General features: G+C 36.7%; 1 protein-coding gene and 1 non-coding gene across 2 annotated transcripts in view; one reads left to right on the top strand and one right to left on the bottom strand.

Moving 5' to 3' along the window:
- The window catches only part of LOC131688736 (matrix metalloproteinase-2-like), a 259760-nt gene that overhangs the window by 64552 nt on the left and 171247 nt on the right, over positions 1-23961 (bottom strand). The gene's annotated exons all lie outside the window — the stretch shown is intronic.
- Positions 6366-6449, top strand: Trnal-uaa (transfer RNA leucine (anticodon UAA)). The gene has a single exon. It is a non-coding gene; the product is annotated as a tRNA-Leu (tRNA).

Genomic DNA, 23961 nt, shown 5'->3' with positions numbered 1-23961 from the left:
CTGAAAACAATAAGAGACTAATAAATACGAAAACTTTGCTAAGATAAACGAAATGAATTCGTGCGACCAACGAAATCGTTCGTAATATACACAAACGTTTATTAAAATAAACAAAACATTTCGTTTCATTCACGAAAAATAAAGTCACGAAAGCTTTCGTTCACCAAGCGGCCATTCTTGTTCATGAACTGAACGAAACCTACTGTTTACAATGCACGAAAATACTTCGTTGCAGAAAACGACGAATGAATTCGTGCATTGCATGATCGATTTCATTATATTTACGAATTTATATTATCAGTGTAGGGGTCATGATCGCGTATCCGTGTTCTTTGTTATTTACTTTATTATCGGTTATGCTGACCGTTGGGAGGTAGTGGACGCATCACAATGATCGTTCACGCTGTGCGTAGGTTCTGTTGTTTCAGTATTCGTTGGTGTCTGAGCTGCAACTCCGGTGGTTTGTGATTTAGTTGATGTTGATGAAGGGCTGTGTGATGGGTATACTTTGTAACCCGTCAGGGTAACAATTTAGCACTGGGTGGAAATATACCTATTGGTGCGTACTCTCTCCGTAGAGTGTATTGTTATTGCAACATAACTCACCGCTGTTCCTTATGATCGTTCACTTTTTCTCGTAAATTTTGTTTGTTTTAGCTTTTGTGAAGGATTTTGTTGGTCTAGATAGGTGTAGAAAATTTTGTTTCATATTTCTGTATAAATAACATAGGGCTTAGGTAGGCCACCGCTCTCCTCTTGCTGCAATAAGTGTGCTGGATATGCTGCACATAGCGATGACAGCTATGCGGCGGTACTGTTTTTTGGTGCTGGTTTTGGTGTTTGTTTTGGGTGAGTGGAAAAGGCGGCCATCGTGAAAAGGTTAGTTAGTTTCGGACCACGTTGCAGTTCGGTTTGTTTTCGGTAGTGACCGGTTTGTTTTTGGAAAGTCCAACCCGCCAAATAACGCGTGTGTGCGGAAGTAAATTCCCGCAAAAGTACCGGCTCGTGGTTCGAGAACTCTGGTCTGGTGTCGGGTCGCCGATTAGGGAAGCTAAGCGTTAAGGAGCCACTCGCTTCCCCGGCTAACCATAAAGGACCCAGAAGACGCCTTTCCGCTCTCGCTGTGAAGGATCAGCCGAACGAGCCTAGCTCTCCTTCACAGCTAAACGTCAAGGAGAGCGAAGCAGGGTGGCCAAAGGTGCTCCCTGGGAAGTACACTGCGGTGACTTCTGGGATCTCTCGCGGGGAGCGAGTAGATCCGGCGATAATTCGCCATCGTCGCTAGGGAGGTTCCAACAAAGGAGCTAAGCTCACCTCCCTAGCTAATTGTCAAGGACCGCTGCAGGAGCAGTCAACTCAAATCGGAAGAACTTGGCCGTTGCTGTCCCGGCCGGTCGGACGAGACCACCCGCCTTTCCGCCCAGCAGTAGCAGATTAGCAGCAGCAGCAGTGGAGAGAGTTGGAGGAAATAAACACGGTAAAATTAAATTTATTTGTTTTGTTTACCTTTTTTTTGTTGTGACGAAAATCCGAAATTCTGTAGAGGCACCTAGGCCGCCCTGAAAAGAAGGGTACGCCGGGCAAACAAGAACCCGAGTAGTGGGCAAACCCCTACTTACAACTTGCAGTTGATATTGCATCATTAGAGGTTTGTGTACATGGTTTCTCGTAGTGTGTCTTCTTGTGTAACCACGTCGGGCACGCAGGGGTCTGTGCTTCATACGTGCACTGCGTGATTTGAGATTTGGTCACGCGTTTTGCTTTGAATTGACATTTTAGATATGAAGGAAAAGGTTCCGTCACTCGCATTCTCACAAAACAAACACCGTTGGAAATACCTAGAAAAATTTTCTCCAGGTTTCAAACTTAAAGAATTCCACCGTTACGTATCCCGATATGATGGTTGTAATAAATTTATTAATAGTACCCAGGTGTAGATCGTTCAGACGCATATCAATCTTATCATTGTCAGTATGAACGGGTATCTAGGTCCTAACATTATCATGCTCAACGACGTATTGCATCTTGTCTTCCAAAGCGTTATGGCAAAAATTTTAAACGTTATCAGTAACGAGTGTGGTGGGCTTGTATAACGACGACTTATGTTAATCTAAACTGCATTTGCAAATTTGCTGTTGAATTTTGATATTGAGTTTCAAATATCTTGAAATGAAAGTAACGGTGCTTTATTGTTCACACTGGCTTGGGACGAGTTTTATTATTCGATTGCTTTGCTTGTTTATAGTACTGGCACGGTACACAGCAGACTTTAGGTAGAAACGTTCGTTTGATTCACTGCACTGTTAACAAGCAGAGCGACTGATTAGGTACTGGTATCGACCCTGTATTAATTCCATGATTCCCAGCTCGAGAGAGTGCTCAATGAAAGTATTTCACGATAGTTGCAATTTTTCTTTTTGGGAATGGATTTCCAGTAAGACAAAAAACCACTAGCAAGAGAACTCAAGTAGAAGCAGAAGCACCAAAACGCCGATGTGTCTTTTCAAAGGTACCAAAAGGGAATTCTTCCGGTCGGTCCTGGATTGAAAGACTAAATCGCCGCGAAGAAGCGCTGGTAACCATTGTTTCATCGATATTGACGAGGCACTCTTGAGAGATTAAAAAAACTATCGGGAGATACAATTGGGAGATTTGACTGTATTAAGTTTTCTTTGTCGCATTCCGATTGAGGATTACTATACGTTGCAGTTATGGTTGCGGTCGGTCGTAACTGCGATCTGAAGCATAGTGAAAAGCGAAGACTAAATAAATAGAAATATATTAGTCTTACAGAAGAAAAACCAGGACAAATCAAGCATTTTCCTCGACTTCCCAAGGCACCAGGACAGTCAATGCAAAACCAGGACATGTCCTGTGAAACCAGGACGTATGGTCACCCTATCAAAGGGAGATTACGTCATCCCTTTTCAGTGTTAGCAGGCATGTGCTTTAAATAATATTAAAAGCAAAAGGATATAAAAATCGAGCGACTAGGGACTAGGGTTCTGCGATGTAAGAGTCGATTCACTGAAAACTGGACAAAAAATAGCCGATTCTTATACTAAGCTATATTTATCCGTACATACCTACGAAATGTTTGTTTTATCAGGTTTTTACACTGGAGTACCTTTTAAGCGATTTGTATACTGAAAGATCTTAGTCCGATTTACACTTTATACGCTTTATATTTCGATCCAATTTATACATTCTAATAATTTTACCGGGTTTTTCAAAGTATGCCCTTCCGATTTTAGCTTTCAGTCGTTCAATATGGGAGGTACGAGTTAGGTGCAAGTTTTGATTCAACTGTTGCTACAAACTGTTTAACTTCATTGAAAAACGCTCACTCAATCGACGTTTTGATAAACTAAATTAAACTATCACCAACCAAGTAATAGCAATCCTAAGACAACGGACAATAAACTTCGTTTCAATTTACGTGCTAAAAGGATTCCCGTTTTCACACGACCTAATTGCTTATCTTCTAATGACGTCTTTCATTCTGTTATTTTGCTTCAAGACGTTTAACAAAATTTGGTGACGGCGGTTTGTAATTGAAACATGATTTGTTTTACGACTATTTCCTCCAAACTCAAAACATTATTCGCAGTTCGGCTCGGTGTCGTAATTTCTGGCTTAATTCAAGTAAAAGGACAACCAGCGACGACGTGTCACGAATGCCAACCGTTGCGATTCGCTGACTGTTCGTGAACATCGTCGAAATTCAGGGAACAGTTTTCGGGCGCATCGCAGGAGTCTGGATTATTCTTACATTTATTTCCATAGCAAGGCAGCAAAACTTTAATGAGCTATGACGGTAGAGAACAAGGCAGAGAATGTTTGTTACATATTTCTGATGGATCCAAACCCAGTGGTGCGTTGGGAGTAAAAAGTGCAAAACGCTACACTTGGACCAGTTCTGAAAACGTTGTGTATTTTGGTTGTTGTAAAAAATCAATCACTAAATTTGTTTGCCTTAAATGGTCTGAAAAAATCCATAGAGGATACTTTTCACCCCGCTCTCCTCCCGTACTGTTGACATGACAGGATGCAACACGACACACAAAATGCAAATCAAGTTGCGATCGTGATTTGTGATATTTCAGGAAACTAATACACCGCTGCTGTTCCTCCATCCGTGCTCATCGGTTTCGCAGTTCCGGATGTCGGCTTATTGGATCCGTAATGTCTAACTTTTCTCATTTGAGCGTGATCTGTCCCCGGTTTGTTGGCTTGAATCAGAAATGATGATTCGAATAGTGGTAAGTAGAGATGAGTAAGTTTCTATGCATTGGATTATATTAATGTAAATTACAAATCGATGCGTTGTTTTGACTGTGCATGCTATTGATAAGGTCTTATACGAAGGGAAATTTTGTCTGTGCAGGTTCTGGTAGTTGTAAAACAGCTTAACGCTTCAACTTCAACGTTTCTAGAGTTTTTTACCTCTTTCAGGGAATCTGAAGTAATAACAATATATTTCAAATATTTTCAGTTTGTGTTTCCATGTTGCGTTAGGAATAATTTACTGTGCTTTTGATTTACAGAGGATATGTTGTTATGGTGAACGCGATTGCGTCAGTTTTTGGCAGAAACATGAATTCAGAATAGTATTTCTTTTACTTGTCGTTCATGAACCTCAGAAACTCCAAAACACATATACTATTTTTTACACATTGCATATTTTAAAATATGATTCTAAACAAAAATTTTGACGGTCTAAGTGCAAAATTCTTTTGTAATAAATTCACATTTCCACAAAAGACCATTAGCAGCATTGATTGTTCTGAGAGCGAAAATCGTTTCAAAAGTTCAGAAGCTTTTCTAAATTTTGTAGATTGCTTTACAGCTTGTTTTTCCATATAATTTGGTTATTTAAAACAGCTCGATAGTAAACTCAACAGAACCGCGTGACTTTCAAATATTGACAACAAATAGTGAAAGTACGCATAGTACACGCGACTGCAATTTACTGGAGTGGTATGGTCAGAGCCGCAGCGTGGTCTTCTGACGCCCTTGGTGGTCTCAGTTTTGCCCCCCTTTGGTTTTTGCTTTAGCTTTCTTTTTCAGGTCGACACAAATATTAATTTTTGTTTGACTGTCATTCATGTTATGTGAATTCCAGCCACAAATCGTTCACTGTATATTTAGGAAACCAGTAGACGCTAGGTATTTGAAGGCGACGGAGGGAGCATCTATTCAGACGACTGTATATTAGAGTGCCGGACGCACCTCAACAGTCTCTTTGCAAAAGCTTAGCTCAATCGGACACGATTAAGGTGTTGCATAAACGGCCAAAATGCAAAAATTTTCACCCGTGAAAAAACGCAAAAGAACTCTTAGAATATTCAAAAATTGAATTCGATTTTTTTAAGCTAAATGACTTAGGATTTAATGAAACGTCGAGATCTACTGCCACCCATCACCCCAAAAACAATAATTTATTTCTAAAATGCTTAATGGCATACAAAACAAGGAAATTTCCAAACTCAAGTCCCATCTCAATTCAAGAATATTCCTTGTACCACAAAGACATTTTTTCAACATTACACCCGATCTCGACGCCATTGTTATTCGATTGCTCTCAAATTTTACCACTCTACCGTATAACAAGCATACTCCTGAATTGACTCAAATGATTCTAAAATGGATGTCGAACAAGCTTCTTCGCCAAAGACTCTGAGCTTCCATTTAAAATCAAACATATTGAACTGGGTTCGACCGTACCCGATCTTCTTTCGGATCAAACATATACCGCGAAGATTTACTACAAATACGTTAAATTCTGTTCCGCTAGATTTTAAGTCAAGAAATTCAGAAAAGGTGGAAAAGTTCTACTAAACCCAAACTCATCCAGAATATTATGTCTGTAGTACTGATCGATTTTCATACAGATTTAGCAAAAGAGGCGTGAAATCATTTTTTTTCAATTTCGTTCCATTCTTAGTTCAACCCAATATGTTTATGCATTTCATTTTTAATAATTTCTAAACCTAAAAGAACTAAACTAATAGAAAATTCAAAGAAAACGCCTTATATCATCTTTTTCCTATATAACTAATACGCAGCGAGAAACCGCTGTATTATTGCAACGCACAGAAAATGTGCATTCCTTTACAGCGGCACATCGTGACTCTGGGCCGGTTTTCATCAAGCGATCACGAACGTGCAATGAAGTTGAATGAATGAATCATCTCACCGTCACCACCCCATGGTACCTCCCTACACGGCAGTAACATTGCCAAGCACGGTAATGAGCGACAAAAAATAACCGGTCCCTGTTATAGCAACGCAGTCGCCTCTTTACCACTACTAACAAAGTGCCGTAGCTTTTAATCGCCATTGAGCCCACCAACCGGCACCAAGTCAGGATGGCCGAGCGGTCTAAGGCGCCAGATTTAAGCTCTGGTTCCCGTAAGGGAGCGTGGGTTCGAACCCCACTTCTGACACATTCTGGAAAGACTTTTTTTTACTGAAGGGAGGAAAACAAATGATTTTGATGACTCAGATTTGCACTCAGATGCATGTGGTGATTGTTGTTGTTGTTGTTGTAGCGATAAACTTTTGTTGTTTTGCGATGTGTGACGGTCAAAGAACCAAGTGAACACAATGAACGCGCTACTTCGACGTTCGCATGAAGAGAACGTTAAGGGGCAGAACAGAACGAAAACTTGTTGAGATACTGTTCACTCGATGGAATAATTTCACGTGCGGCGTTGTTGATTCGAATAATGAAGTTCCAGTCTTGCTTGAGAGTGTGTGCGAGTCGGCGCGCGTTTAGTAGGCAGCTAATAATATACATTTTGTATGGGACACTACTGGCTTCTGGAAGTGGGACAGCAACAACCACACATCTGATGGAATTAAAACAGATGGAAATTTATGCTAACAATTCATATGCTGGTCCGGTCATTTGTGTTGTTTTAACTCGGATACTATAGCATTGGTTGTACTGTTGATCCCGCGAGCTGCAATTTAGAGAAGTGTATGACGATAGGTCGAAAAAGCAATAGATGTAGCATGAATGGATGCCAAGCACTGCATGGTGAAGCAATGAGTTCTCGCCGATATGCTTACTATTTTTACATGCAACCGTCGGCGCGGTGCGGCGGCGTGGCGCACACCTCTAGATATTACCATTATATTGTGGTTATCACTGGAAATTTGCAAAAATAGCGAAAAAACAAGATAGCGACAAGATCGCGACAAGATTGCGAAACCGCTATTTTTAAGATTTAACCTTTTCAATTCCGCAAGGCTACAAAAATGTAATTTGAATTTATTTTTATATGAAGTGTTCGAGCAACTATTGCTCTTGAACCAAGGAAAAACTTGGGAGGCTGCAAAAGAATTGAGTTAGGCATCAAAAAGGCACACTAAACAATAAATTAAATGGGTACCAAAAATAGTAACAAATAATTTCCGATTTTCGCTCAACAGGTAGTGAAGGGGTGAATAAATCCATGAACTGTCAATTCATGACCGTCCGATACCTGACCAACAGGGCCTATATATTGCTAGATGTTTGTTTCAAACTGGGCAGATGGAGCTAATAGGGTATATTTTCAATTCTTTCGCTATTTTGAATTGATTCGGTCGATTGCTAATCTTCGGTGAAAAGCACAATATATCTCATGTACTTGGTTCGAATTCGAAACCACAAAGTGCGAAATAGAGTCATAGGATAGGGACTCTACTGTTATAATATGCACCTATTGTAATTTAAACTGCTGCTGAACTTTTATGAGTTTTTAAAAAATGATCTGGGAATAGGAAAATTCAATGAAAGATTCAAACGTATTTTACTAACCCACCCTCCCTAAAACAAAATTAATTGGATTGAAAAAAATATTGAATGCTGACTTATTAAATTTAAACATTGTACAATAATAATTTTGAGAAGTGTATTGTCTGATCACTACATTGAGCATCTATTGTTTTAGGCATCACGATGACTTTTCGACAATGGTGGGAATTGGATCTTGTAACCAAACTTCGAGGTCCTATAGTTGTCATATCATCATGAGCTATGGATTAGGGACAATGATTCGAATGGGAAGCGAAGTTTTACTAGGTTGATTTTCTATAAACATAAACTTACTCACCGAAAAATTGCATGCATTTTAATATTTCCTAAAAATGTATTTGTTTTTAATTTCGTAGAATTGACACAAAAACTCAATGTGATTTACAGCGATAACAATATTTTGGAAAGTAGAAGGAAAATGACGAATAATGACGTTTTGCGTTTGGTTCTAGAAGGTCAGGATCGATATTTATGAGATTGATTTTTGTTGTACTATCAAATCTATAAATAGCCTCTAAGAAGGACATGATATAATAAAAATTTTAAAATATTTCAAGTTAGTGGCTATTAACGGTATATATTTGAGTGTTAAATTGAATGATATACCACAATGTTGTAAACGAGGACTTGTTTTGGAGTTGTGAGCTTTAATAGTGAACGAAAGTAAAATTACCGTTCTAACAAAAAATTTTACCGTTTCGATCACAAGGCACAAATCCCCGACTACAAACGGGGAACATGCCATTTGAGCCAATATATTCTGATTCCTGATAGTATTTTTGAAGTATATTACAACTTAAAGCAGCACATCTTCTAATGAAAGTAATTACAAAGTATTTATTCTTCAAACAAATTTAGTTCGAAATTTAATACCATCAGCAAAGTTTTCAAAAAGGCTTAGTTAGCGTAGTTGTTTATTCGATTGCTTTGTACGCAGCTTACCTGGATTCGCACATAAGGTTAGAAATTATTCTAATCTGATAAAAGAGCCGAAAAACCCCTAACGCCTCTATAATCAAAATGAAAAAAACTTTGTTGAAGACATTCCATGACTAATTTTGAAGAAGACATAAATACTCCGTATGTTCAGAATATCGAAATATATTAAACTATATGTGAAAGAAAAAATTTAATCCAAGTTATTTTGATCTAGCTGTAATTGATAAATCTCTTCCGCTGTGTATAAACAAATATATTCACATTCTATTCAAGGTAATCGCTAATATTTGATTTTATTGAAAAGAACTGGTTTTCAGATGCTTCTCTGAATATTGAAAACGAATGCGGCTGAATATGATCAATTTTTACTCAATGAATTTGAATATTCATGGCTCTGTATTCAATGATACAAACATCTTTAGTGTGCACTGTAATAGCACACTATTTCGCACTTTCCAGCATTATATGAGCATTAAATTGGAATCGGCCTTTAACTCTTACGTTTCCAACCCCCATTAAACTGAAAATGTTTAATTTAAAAATAATGATTCTCAGCCGCGTTCCAACCAAATTTGATGCCGTTTTTTGGAAACGATCACAAAACTTGTCCAGTTTAAGACACCGAGGCCACCTTTCCGGAACTGACCGTAGTTCCGGATATATTGTTGGAAGTTCTCTTTTCGGAAAGGGATAACCCCAGCCTTTCCGAAAAAAGAAAAACTTTCATAGCGGTTTTCAAACCAGTCTTGCGACCCAAAACTTTATGATTTTGTAAAACAAACGCATTGACCAACATTCTGAGGGTCTTTGGTCGAATTGGCCACAACCCGGGGTCCTCCGGCAAAGAGGACACTTTTTGACTGATTATAAAACCCGTCTAACTGGGTGTCAAACTTCATAATTTTGCTAAACAAGTGGAGACCATTTTAAGGGGTTGTTGATCAAATTGGACACACCTCGGGATCTCACGGGAACTTGGTTCCTCCGTTAAAAAGGGACGATTTTCGATTGGTTGCAAAACCCGTCTTGCGGCACTTCAAAATTCATGATTTTACAAAAAAGCACACTGAAAGACATTTTGAGATATTTGGATGAAATGGTTACACTTCGAGATATTTCGGGAACCGGGTCCCTCCGGCAAAGTGGAAACTTTTAAACCCTTTTGGAACCCTGTCTTGCGGCATGTCAAACTGCATGAATTGGCAAAACAAGTACGCTTAAAAACATTTAGAGGGTTTTTGGTCTAATTAGCAACACTCCGGGGTATTCCGGAAACTTGGTCCCTCCGGCAAAGAGGACAATTTTCGACTGGCTGCAAAACCCGTCTGTTCTGTATGACGGTGGAATGAAAGACGAGACTTACTTACACTATTCTTTATATTTAACAGTCGGAATACAAAAGAGACTTAAGGGGATCTTCTACTCACAATGCCTCAAATTGAGCACTTTTTTGGGAATAAATTGTAAAGCATCTACTCAATGGATTTAGAAACTTTTTTTTTTATTTTGAAGATACATGTTTTGACTTTTCAATTTTACTTTTGGAAACGAAAAGAAAAATCTCTCACGACCTTGAAACTTCATTGATGACATTGATGTTGAAACTGCATGGGTCCCGCTTAAGTAAAGTTGTGGCAAATAAGGTAATCTGGAATCAGAAAACTCATATTTTTTATAATCATAGTCACGTTGGCTCTATTTAGACGAGAGGGATTTCTTTTATTTTATAATTTGTAAAAGTTATGTAATGATTTGTGAAAATTTCAAATATTTACGTTATTTTATAGCCTATTAGGGAAACTAGATAGTGGAACAAACTAGATAATCTACTATACCGGGTCCGCAGATCTCACCTTCCTCATCACTAAAATGTTCTTGGTTTTATACATTTTGTTCTCTTCGTAGAATTCGGGCCTGTCTTGCCGCGACATCCACTTTACTTTCTTTCTTCAGTTTTCGTGATCTCGTTCCCATACGCTTCTCAACATGTTCGACGCATTCTTTCTTCCGTACGATAATCTCGTCCCACCAAAAAAACATGAAACCATTCATAGACGCTCACACGTACATAAACCGTCAAGAATGGACCGGTGAATTCTTTAACCAATGATTTTTCCATAGACAAGCGCCATCGTGGTGAGCCGCGCTTAGTATCTCAGAAACGGCCGGAGATGGGTACCTTTCGGTTCCCAGAAACATGCCGAGGAATATGATTTTCATCAAATCCTTTCTGTGGCGTATTCTCAGATACTTATAGATTGCAATTAATCAAAGAAAAAAAATCGATTTTTTGAAAGCATGAGAGTAGAAGACCCGCTTAATTTAATCAACGTAGGATTTATATAGATTTAGTACCGGAAATGAATAGGTTAAACATTCAACAATATGATGTTTTACAATCAAGATAGTGAAAGAGCTGACCTGATAACTATGGCGTAATTCTATAGCTCTAATTATAGTAACAATAATAAAGTAATCTAATAAATTTCATCCTCCCAGATTTGAAGGATCTTTTAATACACTATTAATACTTCATGTAATTCCCAAAATCAATTCGAAGCGGTGCTCTTTTAATTCGATTCTATCTTCTAACCTTTTTCGGTGAACTCAATTTTACTTCACTACTTCATTTATTATTATCCATCGGTTGAGCTTCTTCATTTGGTTGTTCATTCTGAACAAAAGTTCTGGCATGAACCAAATAATCAGGATGAAACCTATCATCTAAGTTGGATTTTCTAATTTGATTACGGTGAACATATTTAATATTATCGTTAACATTAATTAAGTATGTACAAAAGCTAACCTTTTTTATAACACTTGCCGTAATCCATTTTACATATTTTTTAAACACATCTCTGTACATTATTTTTGCATTATTTTGAAAAACTTCTTCATCTATCCCTTTTGCTTGTTTTTGTCCATCATTCAATTTTAGAGTACAATTTTGTTTCGAATTTTGTTTTTCTTTAAGTTTAGGATTTAGTTTACTTCCGGATCTCAATAATTCGTAATAAAATATCGAGTTCGACAAATGTTTTGGTGTCAAACGAAAGAACGAGAGTTTTCTTATCACTTGTAATTGAACTTTTTGTGAAACTGACATTACAATCTTAAAACAATTAAAATAGAACTACCATTCTATATCATCAATGTGAGAAAATACTTCCGTCATCATTTCACTGGTACCAATAATGATACCTAGTTGGCGCGTCGAGCGGATAAGTTTCACGTTTAAGAGCCAAGTAAGTTTCCGGTCGAGATGAGACCAACATCAAAGTGGATATAAAGCAGCTATCGGAACAAGAATATTGTACGGATAAGGACTGCTGCGGATGACCGCTTCAAACGGAAGAAGCTGTCGAAATTCGGTTCGAAGTACCTGATTTGGCAGGCCGTTTGCACTTGTGGAAAACGTAGTGAACCATTCGCAATCAAAAACTCCACGCAATATAAGATTTATAAAACTACTTCCTTTATAAACCAAAAAATAAATGAAGCACGATCAACAACAGTTGTTTTGGCCTAATTTGGCGTCATGTCACTATTCTAAAACCGTACAGAAGTTGTATGCGATAATTCCTGTTGCTCTTATCCATGCGACGTTTGTTTGACAATTCTGCAGTGGCTTTTGCCAACAAGTTTGTTTTGCTGTACTCCTGCGAATAGAAAAATCCGTCCCACAAACATCTTTCGTTATTCCAATTCGTTTGATGTTGGATCGAATCAAAAAAAAAAACTACAAGGGACAGCCCTATGGGGTTGCACGAACTGTAGACGTAGGACTATACTACTTAATGTAAAATATTTATTTTCTTAGTTCTTAGTGTGTGGGAAAAAACACCCGGACCGGTGAAGAAAATTCAAATTTTAGACAATATAATCACATCTCATGTATAGACCAAGCTTTCTAGTTGCTCTCAAACAGATCCTAAAAGTTCAAACACCCATGGATAACCCCAAGTTTGTAGACGTATTTCGATGCCACAGGATTGTAAAATGGTTAATATTACGTCATGAAAATTCAATTCTTCCGTGACAATTTTTTTTCTGCAAAATGCCCTGTGTGTATGCAAAGCTTATGATTTGTTGGGATATTAGCATTGATCGAAAAATGCTTTCCAACGCTGCGCATTGCATACATACAGGACATTTTGCAGGTCACCAGAAGCTGTTCATTTTACCACCGCCATGTTCATTTTACTCACTCGCTAACATGTCTCATTTTTGGACATGTTTAGAAATCAAGAATCATGTTTGAAAAAATGTGTTTATGACGAAGTATTTTTACCAGATATGTACAAAACATGTCTAACAAGAAACATATAAGGTGATTGTAATATCTCATTCACTTATTAGTTAGAAAATAATGACTTTGCTTAACGTGTTCATTTTACCGCCAGTTCCCCTACCTACCAACACATTCGCCACAAACATTGAACCCAAACGCACAATGCAAAATGAGTCAACGCTGATGATGATGGGTAGAGGGAAAGACACAACTAGTACCACCACGACACTATTAGTGCATTTCACTAAAATTCCATGCGGCCTTTCCCGATTGAAAGGAACGGCCGCGCTTAGCCCATCTGTCATAATATCGTGATTTTGCATAGCGAAGGGCTGAATGATAACACATTTTGTTCCAAAAAACAGCCCTGCGTTATGCAACACTTTGTGCAGGTTGATTATACCAGTTGCAAGTGGGGCCGAATTCACCAAGTTCCGTAAAATTCCTTTTAAATTACAGAATTGATAAAATTGCTTAGATGAGCTAAACTAATTAATCAAATCCTATTTTAAAAACTGTCCTTGCGTTTAAACCAAAATGGGAAGCTTATTACTACCACTACATTACTTAATTTCAAGCGCAAATAGCAAATACATGTGCTAGTTAAACCAAAAAATTACTGGCAACATTACAGCGGCATTTAGGAAGCAGTTGGAGCGGTCGCCTGTTGGACGACACAGGGTAGCGTCCCTCCACAGCCAGTGTAACGGACTTCTAACTCAGCTACACTGGCTGTAAAAAACATAGCGCAGTGATTTGCTTCGCCAGCCGTTCAACAGGGAACTGAGCGTGTCTGGCCAACTCCGTTCTTTAAATAGTCGTAGGTACACCAATCTGTCGTACAGGGCTTGGGAAGCGCTATCTTCTGTGTGTTAATGCGCGATATTTTGACAAGGTTGTATATTATTTAATTTTTTAATGCTATGATATCAAAAATCTTTGGGTTTATCTATTGGAATCTATTCTTAGAAGTATTTCGGGGCGATTTGCGCAAAAAATTTGAAAATTTATCGTGAGATGGCTAAATTATATGCGTTTAAAATTGGACCACTTTTCGTTACATACCATTTTTGTAGAATTTCCAAAGTGCACCCCCATATCGAAAACAAAGACGTAGTCCTACGTCAAAATGTCGGGCCATGCACCCACCGGAGTATTGTCAGAAAAAAATAGATAAGAATTAATCAGCTGATCAGAAACGTCTCATGGATTGCCTAATTGGAAACTTTCTTGCGCCGTTGTCGTATACATCCATATCGTCATCGTTATTGCTGCCTTGACGCTTACGATCTGATGGTTTTAATTGCTTCTCACCCTTACAGGTTACGAGTGTGAACCCGTCGAGTTTCACAAATGATCCCTCGTTTATGAAGCGTGCTGTTGATTTTGAGGTACTGGATTCGGCTTTTGCGGTCATTATGGCCTGAACGAGTTTTTCTTAGTGGTGTCTGAACTTGGTTTTTTGTAATGTGCCATCTGATTACAAAATTGGTACTTACGTAATAAATTGTCCTTTAAATGTGCACAGAGTTGTCTGTTTGATGATACCGCATTGTCTTTTGTTTTCCTAGGTCAAGTAGGAAGGAATATAATCCAGAATAACTTAGCCGAAATAAGTAAATTGCTAGGATTTTTGTATGAAAATGGCATTACAACTAAACTAATTTAACTAAAGAGTTAAATTTATCACAGAAATTTATTGTTTCTGTCTACACAGCAAATGTACAAGTAACAGCCATATTTCAACGACCAATAGATTCAGAAAATTATTCTGAAAAATTCCTTTGAAGACATAAAGTCTCTGCGATGAACATGAAGTTAAAGGTATTCACAACATTAGTTCCAATTTCATTTTTTTTAAATCATTTTTCTGACTAATTTTTTTCAATGAGGTAAATCAACATAAATATATTACAATTATGGCAGGCCCCTAAAATAGACCCGGACCTTGGGACCATCGGGCTTGATGATAATTTTTTCCTGTACGTTGATAATCGTCGTCGCGATCTGTTAACAATTAACAAATTAACAAATCAATTTTCTTTACATGAATAGCAGTGTTACAACTTTCCTTTGCCTTTCATCGAATCCCCTTTTAACTAATATCGACCTGCAACTCAGTAGGTCATCTACGTGCGAATTCCGCAAATCTGACCAGTCCTCCAGGCGCCACTACCCAGACAGCACTCAAAAGATTTGCTCATAAAACTATGACAAGCAGTTTTCCACTTGAACAAGTAGCCGCAAATTTGCCCTAATCGCGATCCAATAAATATTCTAAGCTGATCAATAAATTTGCGATTAGAGAATTACTTCACATCGTTGAGCACCATTATTGGAGGTTAGAGCTTGAACCATTCCCTTTTCCACGCGGGAACTTTTATGCACGGCACTTGCAGACAAGGCAAGAAAACAGTTCCACTCATCGACGGGTCCATTGGTCCAAGACCCCACTCTACGCCATACGGGCGTCCTTCGCGTTTCCGTTGACCAATACGGAACGTAATGGCGGGCAGCACAGCGGTGCTTAATCCGACATTTTTATCTCGCACTTTGTTAAAATTGCCAAGTAACTCTTTGCTTGATTGAATTTTGCACTTACTACTGTTGCGGTTCGCAATCGAACATGTTTCTACCGCGGATTAATAATTTGTAGCTCTCCCGCCCTGAATAGAGGTCGAATAAATGCCGAACCTGTCAATCATCCCACTGGGAAAAGGTTGTCTATTCCGACGGCGAACACCCATTCAGGAAAAAAAAAATAATGTTCCATCAGTAGAAATACTTTGACCCAGGCGGTGTGCCAACACACTGCGAGACAAAGTCCAGTAAGTTGACGGTAATCCTCGTCTAATGTATGCAAATTCAATTTTGACACTGTCATCGACGTTGCGGCAGGTCAGCGTTCAATTTGCTGGCGGAACCTAGCGCGATTCAAGATTGGAACACTTTTCCGTCAGTCCAAGTGGGAATTAATTTTCTCCCAATGGCGCTCACTTAGTGTTCCGAGCTATCGAATCTAGTATTTTTAGACCGCAGTTCGCGCGAAGACTTTAGTGTGACGTGATCTTGACTGACGGACGGTGGGATGCAACGTTCGTCAATTCTGACAAGCGATTCTCGCGAGAAAATGAAAACAGTTTGGGTGAATTATTTTCGGAGCATTATTTATATTTAGATCGAAAGTAAAATTATTTTAAAATTTCTTTCTTCGTGAGGAAAATAGGAAAGCGATGTTTGATAATGTTTATCGAACGTTATGCTGTACTTTTTCCGATAGTTTGTATTACTTTTGATTTAGAATGGAACGATCATTGGGTTATAGCAAAGCCTCAATGGGAAAGTTATAGGAAATGTTATGAGCCTTTTGAAAAACGTATTGTTGTTGATGGAGAAACGCGAATAAATTATGAAAAGGCATAATAAAGCAAAACAATTGTGTTGTTAAAACAAAATTTAAAATGTCTCGAGAACTACATTACAGAAAAATTTGTTATGAGCATTTTGATTTAAAATATTAAAAAAGAAAATTATATTTTTGATTGCAAATAGCATGAATTATAAAAATATGTCAAAAGTTGTTGCTAGGAAAACTTTTTTATTGAAAACTTCTCCATGGTCCAAATACGCTGAAAAAGTTTCTTTTACGTTTTTAAAACGACAAATATTAGATTATTGACACTTTATGATGTGGTAAAGCGAATAACTTTTAGGAAGAGCATAATTTCACGAATTAATTGATTTTGTTGTCGCATAACGGCAAATATCTTGAAAACTTTCGAGTTTTCGAAGATGTTTGTTAATTACATTTTAAATTAGAATGATACTTAGAATTATATTCTGTAATAAAATTGCAGTTTTGTATGTCAATTAGTATGAAATTTAAAAGCATGTATAAAGTTATTGTTGAAAAACTTTTTTACCGATTAGTTCTTCATCATGCAATCACATTCAAAATGCTCCTTTTCTCTTTAAGTTTTTATTGACAAAATATAAAAAAATTAAAAAATTGCTCCTTCTGAAATTTAAATTTTTAACATAAATTTTTGTTTTTGTGAATAATGACAAATTTATTTCAGTGCATATATTTTCGCACAGAAATATTCATTTCTAGTAACTCGTTTTCGGATAGTTTTACTGTATGAGATATAGTAATCGAGCAAAAAATATTTGAAATTAATGCTCGTTTACGCCCTTTTGAAAAATGGCTCTTGTATTTAAATATTGCTTTTGACAGAGAAAATCATGGAGGTTCATAAACCGAACACAACTGCAAAGTTTCGTTCGAATCGACGAAGGTCATATTTTGTAACAGGTTTCTCGTGGAATTTCTCTTTTTTTTTGGTTTGTTTTTATTTACGTGACTTTAAAATGTTTTCATTCATCACGTGTGGAATCCCTCTTGTGTAGGACGCTTATGAGTGTCGAGATGTGGTCTGTGTTAGGGAAAGTCTGTGAAAATTGTATATGTTTTTCCTATTTTTACAGATTTACGGATTTTTCAATAGTGTGCCAATAAGATATACAGATTCATTTGAGAACAATTTTTACTGGCAAGCTACTGAATCAATTAGTGTTCGAATCATGAAAATCCATCTACAATTAACAAAGCGAAAGCGAAAACTATGTCTATTTTCTTACATGTTCACAAGCTGTTGATCTCCTAATCCTCACTTTACGGGGCCAGCGTTAGGTATTACTGCAGAAGGAATTGTGCTTTTGCTCTTTTTATTTTGTGTTCATATTTCATGTTTTTTTCCATTTTGCTGTTTCTTGCTTGCTGTCCAACCTTCGTGGTATAACTAACCTGTCCAGGTCAGTTGCATGTATCGTCACCTGCCGAGACGCGAAACGATCTAGAGAAGCCTAGCATAACGACTTACGAGGGTTTCCTATCCTTCTTGACGATACTCGTTCCTAATTATTTACCAGCTGGTGCTGAGAGTTTTGCGGCGGTGGAATTTCTCCCGGTATCGATGTCCGTTTTCATAAGCCATTTAGTTCTTAGCCAATCTGGCGCAGATATTATACGGTTAAATTACTCTAGCCAATGATATCTCGATTGGCTCCAACAATGACGACGGATTTAAACTAGTCAACAATAAATGTAAGAAGCAGGGAAGAACATCTGATTACGGACACCAAGCCAGCTTCGATCTGGACTTGAAAATCAAAAGAGAATTAAATGACCCCCGTGACGCAGTATGCCAACAGATAAAATTTTCGCCCTGCGAAAGAAAGTCTTCGCTCAACATTTGTTTGTATTTTTATTTTTACAAATTGTAAACATATAAAAGATCCACGGCTCTGTTAAGCTACCGCTGTGAGCCGCGTCAAATACAAATTAAAGGGTTGTGTACAGGACACGACCACGGGACATTAAAAATGTAGCTTTTTTCAAGAGCGTGCAAATTAATTTTATCTATCACACATATCGACTCACGTTCTTGTTCACTCGCCTGTTTTCATATGTTACAATTTGCTATAAATCAAAACATAATTTATTGAAGGTCTTTTAACGGTAATCAATTAATCAAGTATCTCACTAGGTGATTGGCATTATTTGGCTGATCCATCTAGTAAAAATAGGCTGGTCTGTCCAGAAAATATATTCTAAAGAAAAGTTCCATATTGAGGGCTGTGATGAGGAAGCCCACGCCCGCCAACGGAAATATACAGATTCACCATGAAATATGAAATTTCATTTTCCATTTAAATTTTCAATAATGGACTAATGAACTTAAGTAAACAATCTTAAGTTTAAGTATTTCTTGATCGATTAGTGGTGGAAAAAATGAAATTATTTGATAAATTACATTGTTATGCAACGTTCGCACTACCAGTGAAAACGGGTTTTTATGCTATCTTGGTGACATTTTTCTTGTTGCTAATTATTAAAACGTGTTATAACTCTGTAGTGTAAACATTGTATTATTAAACCAATTCTGCAGCGTTTTATGTTATATAGGTGTTTTATGTGGTAATAGGACTGACATAATTATATCTTCAGTACAGCGGTTTGTTTCATAATTTAAAACAGATTTATTTTAAAATTTAAATTGGTATACTCAACCGTTCTATTTGTTGTATACTTTAAAACGCAATTAGAACTGTGTTTTAAATACATAGGGTAGGACAGATATTCTGACTGGATAAACTGGGAAAACAATTTTAAGTCCAGTCACGCTTAAGACATGGCTTGAATTTGAATCGAAAAAGAACACCCGCTTAAACTGCTGCTGGGACTGTAAGTTCTGTTTTAAAATTTTCCGTTGTGTGCAGTACCAAACAAAAGTGTTTGAAATTAGAAAACAAAAAGTTCTGCTGGGAATGTTATTGTTTCCGATGCAATTACACTCAGATTTTTCACGCAGGGGATACAGGCCGTGTAAATTAAAACCGCGTAAATTTAAAAAAAAAACGCGTTAATGAAAACCGCGTAAATTTCAAACCCCGCGTAAAAAACCTGAGTGTACTCTCCTATATAAAATAATACGCTGCTGAACAGTGGAATATCTACAGAAGCACGTTGTCAGATGCCTTACTGATAAAAAAACATATAACCGAAATATGAAACATGAAAACCAATAGGCTCTTTACCCTACGCAGCTACAAAGCGCCGTAAACATGGATTAACAAGTTACAACGCACACGCATGCATAAAAATAAATATATTTTTTTTCAAACGCAACACTCTTAAGCAGCAGAGTAAAGCCATGTCAAGTGATCCTCGAATTTTTCGCAAAATCACCGATCTTCATGAGGTATATTTTATTGCATAGGGATTATGGTGATTAGCTTTTGGTATAAATATTTCGTTACAATTCCTTTTTCTCTTCAAGATATTAACCCTTAAACTTTATTGCATGATAAAATTGAAAATTTTATATCTCAAAAACTACACTCATGCAATGATATTTGCACTATCTTATAAAAATGTTTTTACTTTATAATTGTGTGAATAACGGTACTTTGCATCTATTTAAAATTTTCAATTGTATTTTTTCTTGTGTTCTTCACGCTAAAATTTTTTAAAACGTATGTCAAATTATGCGGAAATCTTTCGCCTTCAATAATCTGTATTGATATTTTTTCATTTTTGTTCCTATCGAGAGTTATGGAGGATTTTGTAACAATGCGCTCTTTCAACGCACGGCCCACTTTGATGCAACCCGCGAGAACGTTCATATTGGCAACGTCGCAACGTCCTAATGCGCATCGCTTTGAAGGAGCGTATCTCATGTTCAAAAATGGCATCTCTGAAGTTAAAGCAAAAAGACAAGCTTTTCTTTATGGATAATTGAAAGTGATGTTTTCTGTATAATTTACTTGCTCTTTAGCGTTATTATATTGTTCAGGAGTTATTTAATTTTCTGTCACTCAATACCTCGGACAACCGCACTCGGATGTTGCCAGCCGATGAGCAAAGTTGAGCAGAGGGTATGTTTTAAGCTGCGTTGACATATTTTTTGCAAATTGACATACTTCACCACGTTTTATTTCCAGTTGGTTCTGTCTGAGAGGTAGCACGGTATATTGCGAATCTTTTCTTAAATCCACATAGCGACTTTTCAGCCATGCGCCATCGGGTCGTGCGTTAAATTACGCGCTCATTTTGTTTTTGTTTTTGTTTCGATCGCACTTGGGTGTTTCCCATATAGAGACCACTCGCGAAATGCTATATTATCCCCAAATAGACAATATTTGCTCAAAAAAACATTCGATTGTTTTATGTTATAAATATGGGTCGATCACACGAATGATGTATTCCGTAAAAAAAAAATCATAAATATGTTCGTCGTATCTTATTTTTGTGGCATCCATGTGGAGTGATAAATTTAAAAATTATATTGGTCAACACAAATGTAGCATATGTCGTAATGGGCGCAAAAAATACAACGAAAATATATGTGGGCATGAATAAAACACAATTTTCGTTAAATTTTCAATTTTACATCCCATGTTTATAGTAAATGGTTAACGCGTTTAAAATATAGAAAAATTTAACGTTTAATTTTTCTTCTTATGGTGTTTGCCAAAGTAATGGAACTGGAATATTCGATGACTGAACAGGTACATGCGGAAAACTATAACGATGATTTTAAAATAAAGATCGTTGATGATTAAATGAAATTCGACAAAAATAAATAATATCTTACCAGAACTTGGAGAACCACCAATTAACAGAATTAACAGAAGCAATAGTGATAAAAAAACCCCAACATCGATGCGATTGAACAACAGATTTTATGTAAACTTTTTTCAAAAGACACATCGTTGTTTAAAAGTAATATCACTCGCGAAAATAAAAACGTGAAATAAAATGCTGTTGGCATAAGATTTTCAATTTTCATATATTAATGTTGCAGACTAAAAATGAATTTGGATATAACGTAGATGTATTTTGACCAACAGAAGTGTTTTTAAAGATGTTAATTGTTAGTAACATTAAATTATAATAATAATAAACATATTAAACAACTATAATTTTTGTTGCGCACTTCGGTCAAAAAAATTTAACGCATCTCAAAATAAACGGAAAAAATGACCTTCGATAATCCGTATTGAAAAGTTTGCCTTTTTGTGCTAACCGAGAGATATGGTTTCTTATAGTCATGCGATGCGCACTTCCCATGCGATGCGCATTCTGTGGTTGCGACGTGCGACGTTGCCAATATGAACGTTCTCGCGGGTTGCATCAAAGTGGGCCGTGCGTTGAAAGAGCGCACTGTTACAAAATCCTCCATAACTCTCGATAGGAACAAAAATGACAAATTATCAATACAGATTATTGAAGGTGAAAGATTGCCGCATAATTTGACATACGTTTTGGAAATTTTTAGCGTGAAGAACACAAGAAAAAATACAATTGAAAATTTAAAATAGATTCAAAGTACCGTTATTCACACAATTATAAAGTATAAACATTTTTACAAGATATTGCAAATATCATTTCATAAGTGTACAAAAATTCATTGAATTATCTTCAGTAGTTTTTGAGATATAAAATTAACAATTTTATCATGCAATAAAGTTTAAGGGTTAATATCTTAAAGAAAAAAAGGAATTTTAACGAAATATTTATACCAAAAGCTATTCACCATAATCCCTATACAATAAAATATACCTCATGAAGATCGGTGATTTTGCGAAAAATTCGAGGAACACTTGACATGGCTTTACTCAGCTATTGTTAATATCAAAACTAGTCGAGAAGTGAACCGATCCAGCGATGTTGACCAACTTGACTTACATCCTTTTACAGCCACCCTCGCAGGGTTTCTTCAAGACTTCTTTCTAGAATGATCGAAATCAAATGACATTGTGTGTCAAAACAGCTCGTAGTATACAATTTTTATACCAGATCAGGAAGTTAAGATTTCTTTAAAAGTAATTCAAAACCCTCAGGGGAGGGATTTGAACCCCCAAAATCCTCCCCTTGCGCACGGGCTTGGGTCTGAGAATAACATTATGAAGAATTGCTTATACACAAAAAAACCTCTCAAATCAAAGCATTCTGGATATTTTCTTGTGACCTATTTCACGAAACTCGGAATTTTATTCATGAATTCATTTAATCCTCGTGAACTAATTCATGATTCCTAATTTATTAGACACGATCCAATATCCGTTCTCATGAAATAGTTCACAAAATCATAAAATATTTTTCATTCGTGATCGTGAAATAGTTCACAAAATCATCAAATATTATGTATTCTTATTCGTAGGTATTCGTGAACTGGCGAAATCATGAACTATTTTATATGGATTTGTGAACTAGTTCATGATTCGCAGCACATGATCTGCGATCTATTTTGTGTGATTGTAATATTTAGAATATATTTATAATTGTTTCCAATTTCATGCAACATGGTAATGAAATTTTCACATGAATTATTTAACAAAATTTGGAGTCTTATTCGTGGGATCATTGTTTATCCAATGCACTTTTCTTGAAATGTCCAGCTGCTAGTGACCAGTAATAGGTAGGAGCACCAGACATGAGAAAACGAACATCGTTATTCATTCGATGTGGTTCAGGTTGATGTCTGGTCAGAAAACGAAAACTGGGTTGAGCACCACAATAATCGTGTTCATGATGTATTTCACAGAATCAAACTGCTGATATCGTGAACATGGGTCACATTATTCCACTTGTCAAATTCAAAAGCAAACTCTAAAATAAAGTATCACGATAAAGTGAACAAAAATTACGAAAATCGTGACTAAGATCCTCAAATGATGAACATGAATCACACAACTCGTGACGAAAATGTCAAAAATCGTGGCTAAGATTCTGAAATCATGAACGTGAATCACTCAACTCATGACTAAAATATTACGATAACGTGAATAGAATTTACGAAAATAATGACAAAGTTCCTAAAATCAAGAACAAAAATACCTTTACGCATGTTTAAATTGTCATAAATCGCGACTAAGATCCTGAAATCATGATCATAAATGCTGCCAGTCTGACAGAAAAATCTGATAGTAAACTCACGAATGAAATAACAAGGTAACATGATGAGATCACGATTTTGTGAACTGAACGATTTGCGAAAATCGTGATCAAGTTCCTAAAATTGTGAATAATAAACCTCGTAATCATGAAACTATTTGTGTTTCCAAAAAACTAGTTCGCCCCGAATATATACATGGCGTTACAATCGAATGTTTGGTTGTGTTTCGGTTTTTGTACCCTGGACACGCTTTTTTTAATTATGGAATATTTTCTATAAGAAAAGGATTTTTCATTCCAAACTTTTAAAATTACCTTAAGGGATCGAAACAAGCATAAAGATATTTATGAAAAAAATTAAGAACCGAATAGAAGAGGTCATAGTCAAAAATAGAATCTTGCGCTTGTTCAAGTCTCCCATGTTCCTCTAACTGTTTTTTTAATTTGTTGGAGACGAACCAC

Source organism: Topomyia yanbarensis, chromosome 3, assembly GCF_030247195.1.
Source record: "Topomyia yanbarensis strain Yona2022 chromosome 3, ASM3024719v1, whole genome shotgun sequence".
Taxonomy (NCBI): Eukaryota; Metazoa; Arthropoda; class Insecta; order Diptera; family Culicidae; genus Topomyia; species Topomyia yanbarensis.
This window is presented reverse-complemented; position numbering and strand designations above follow the sequence as displayed.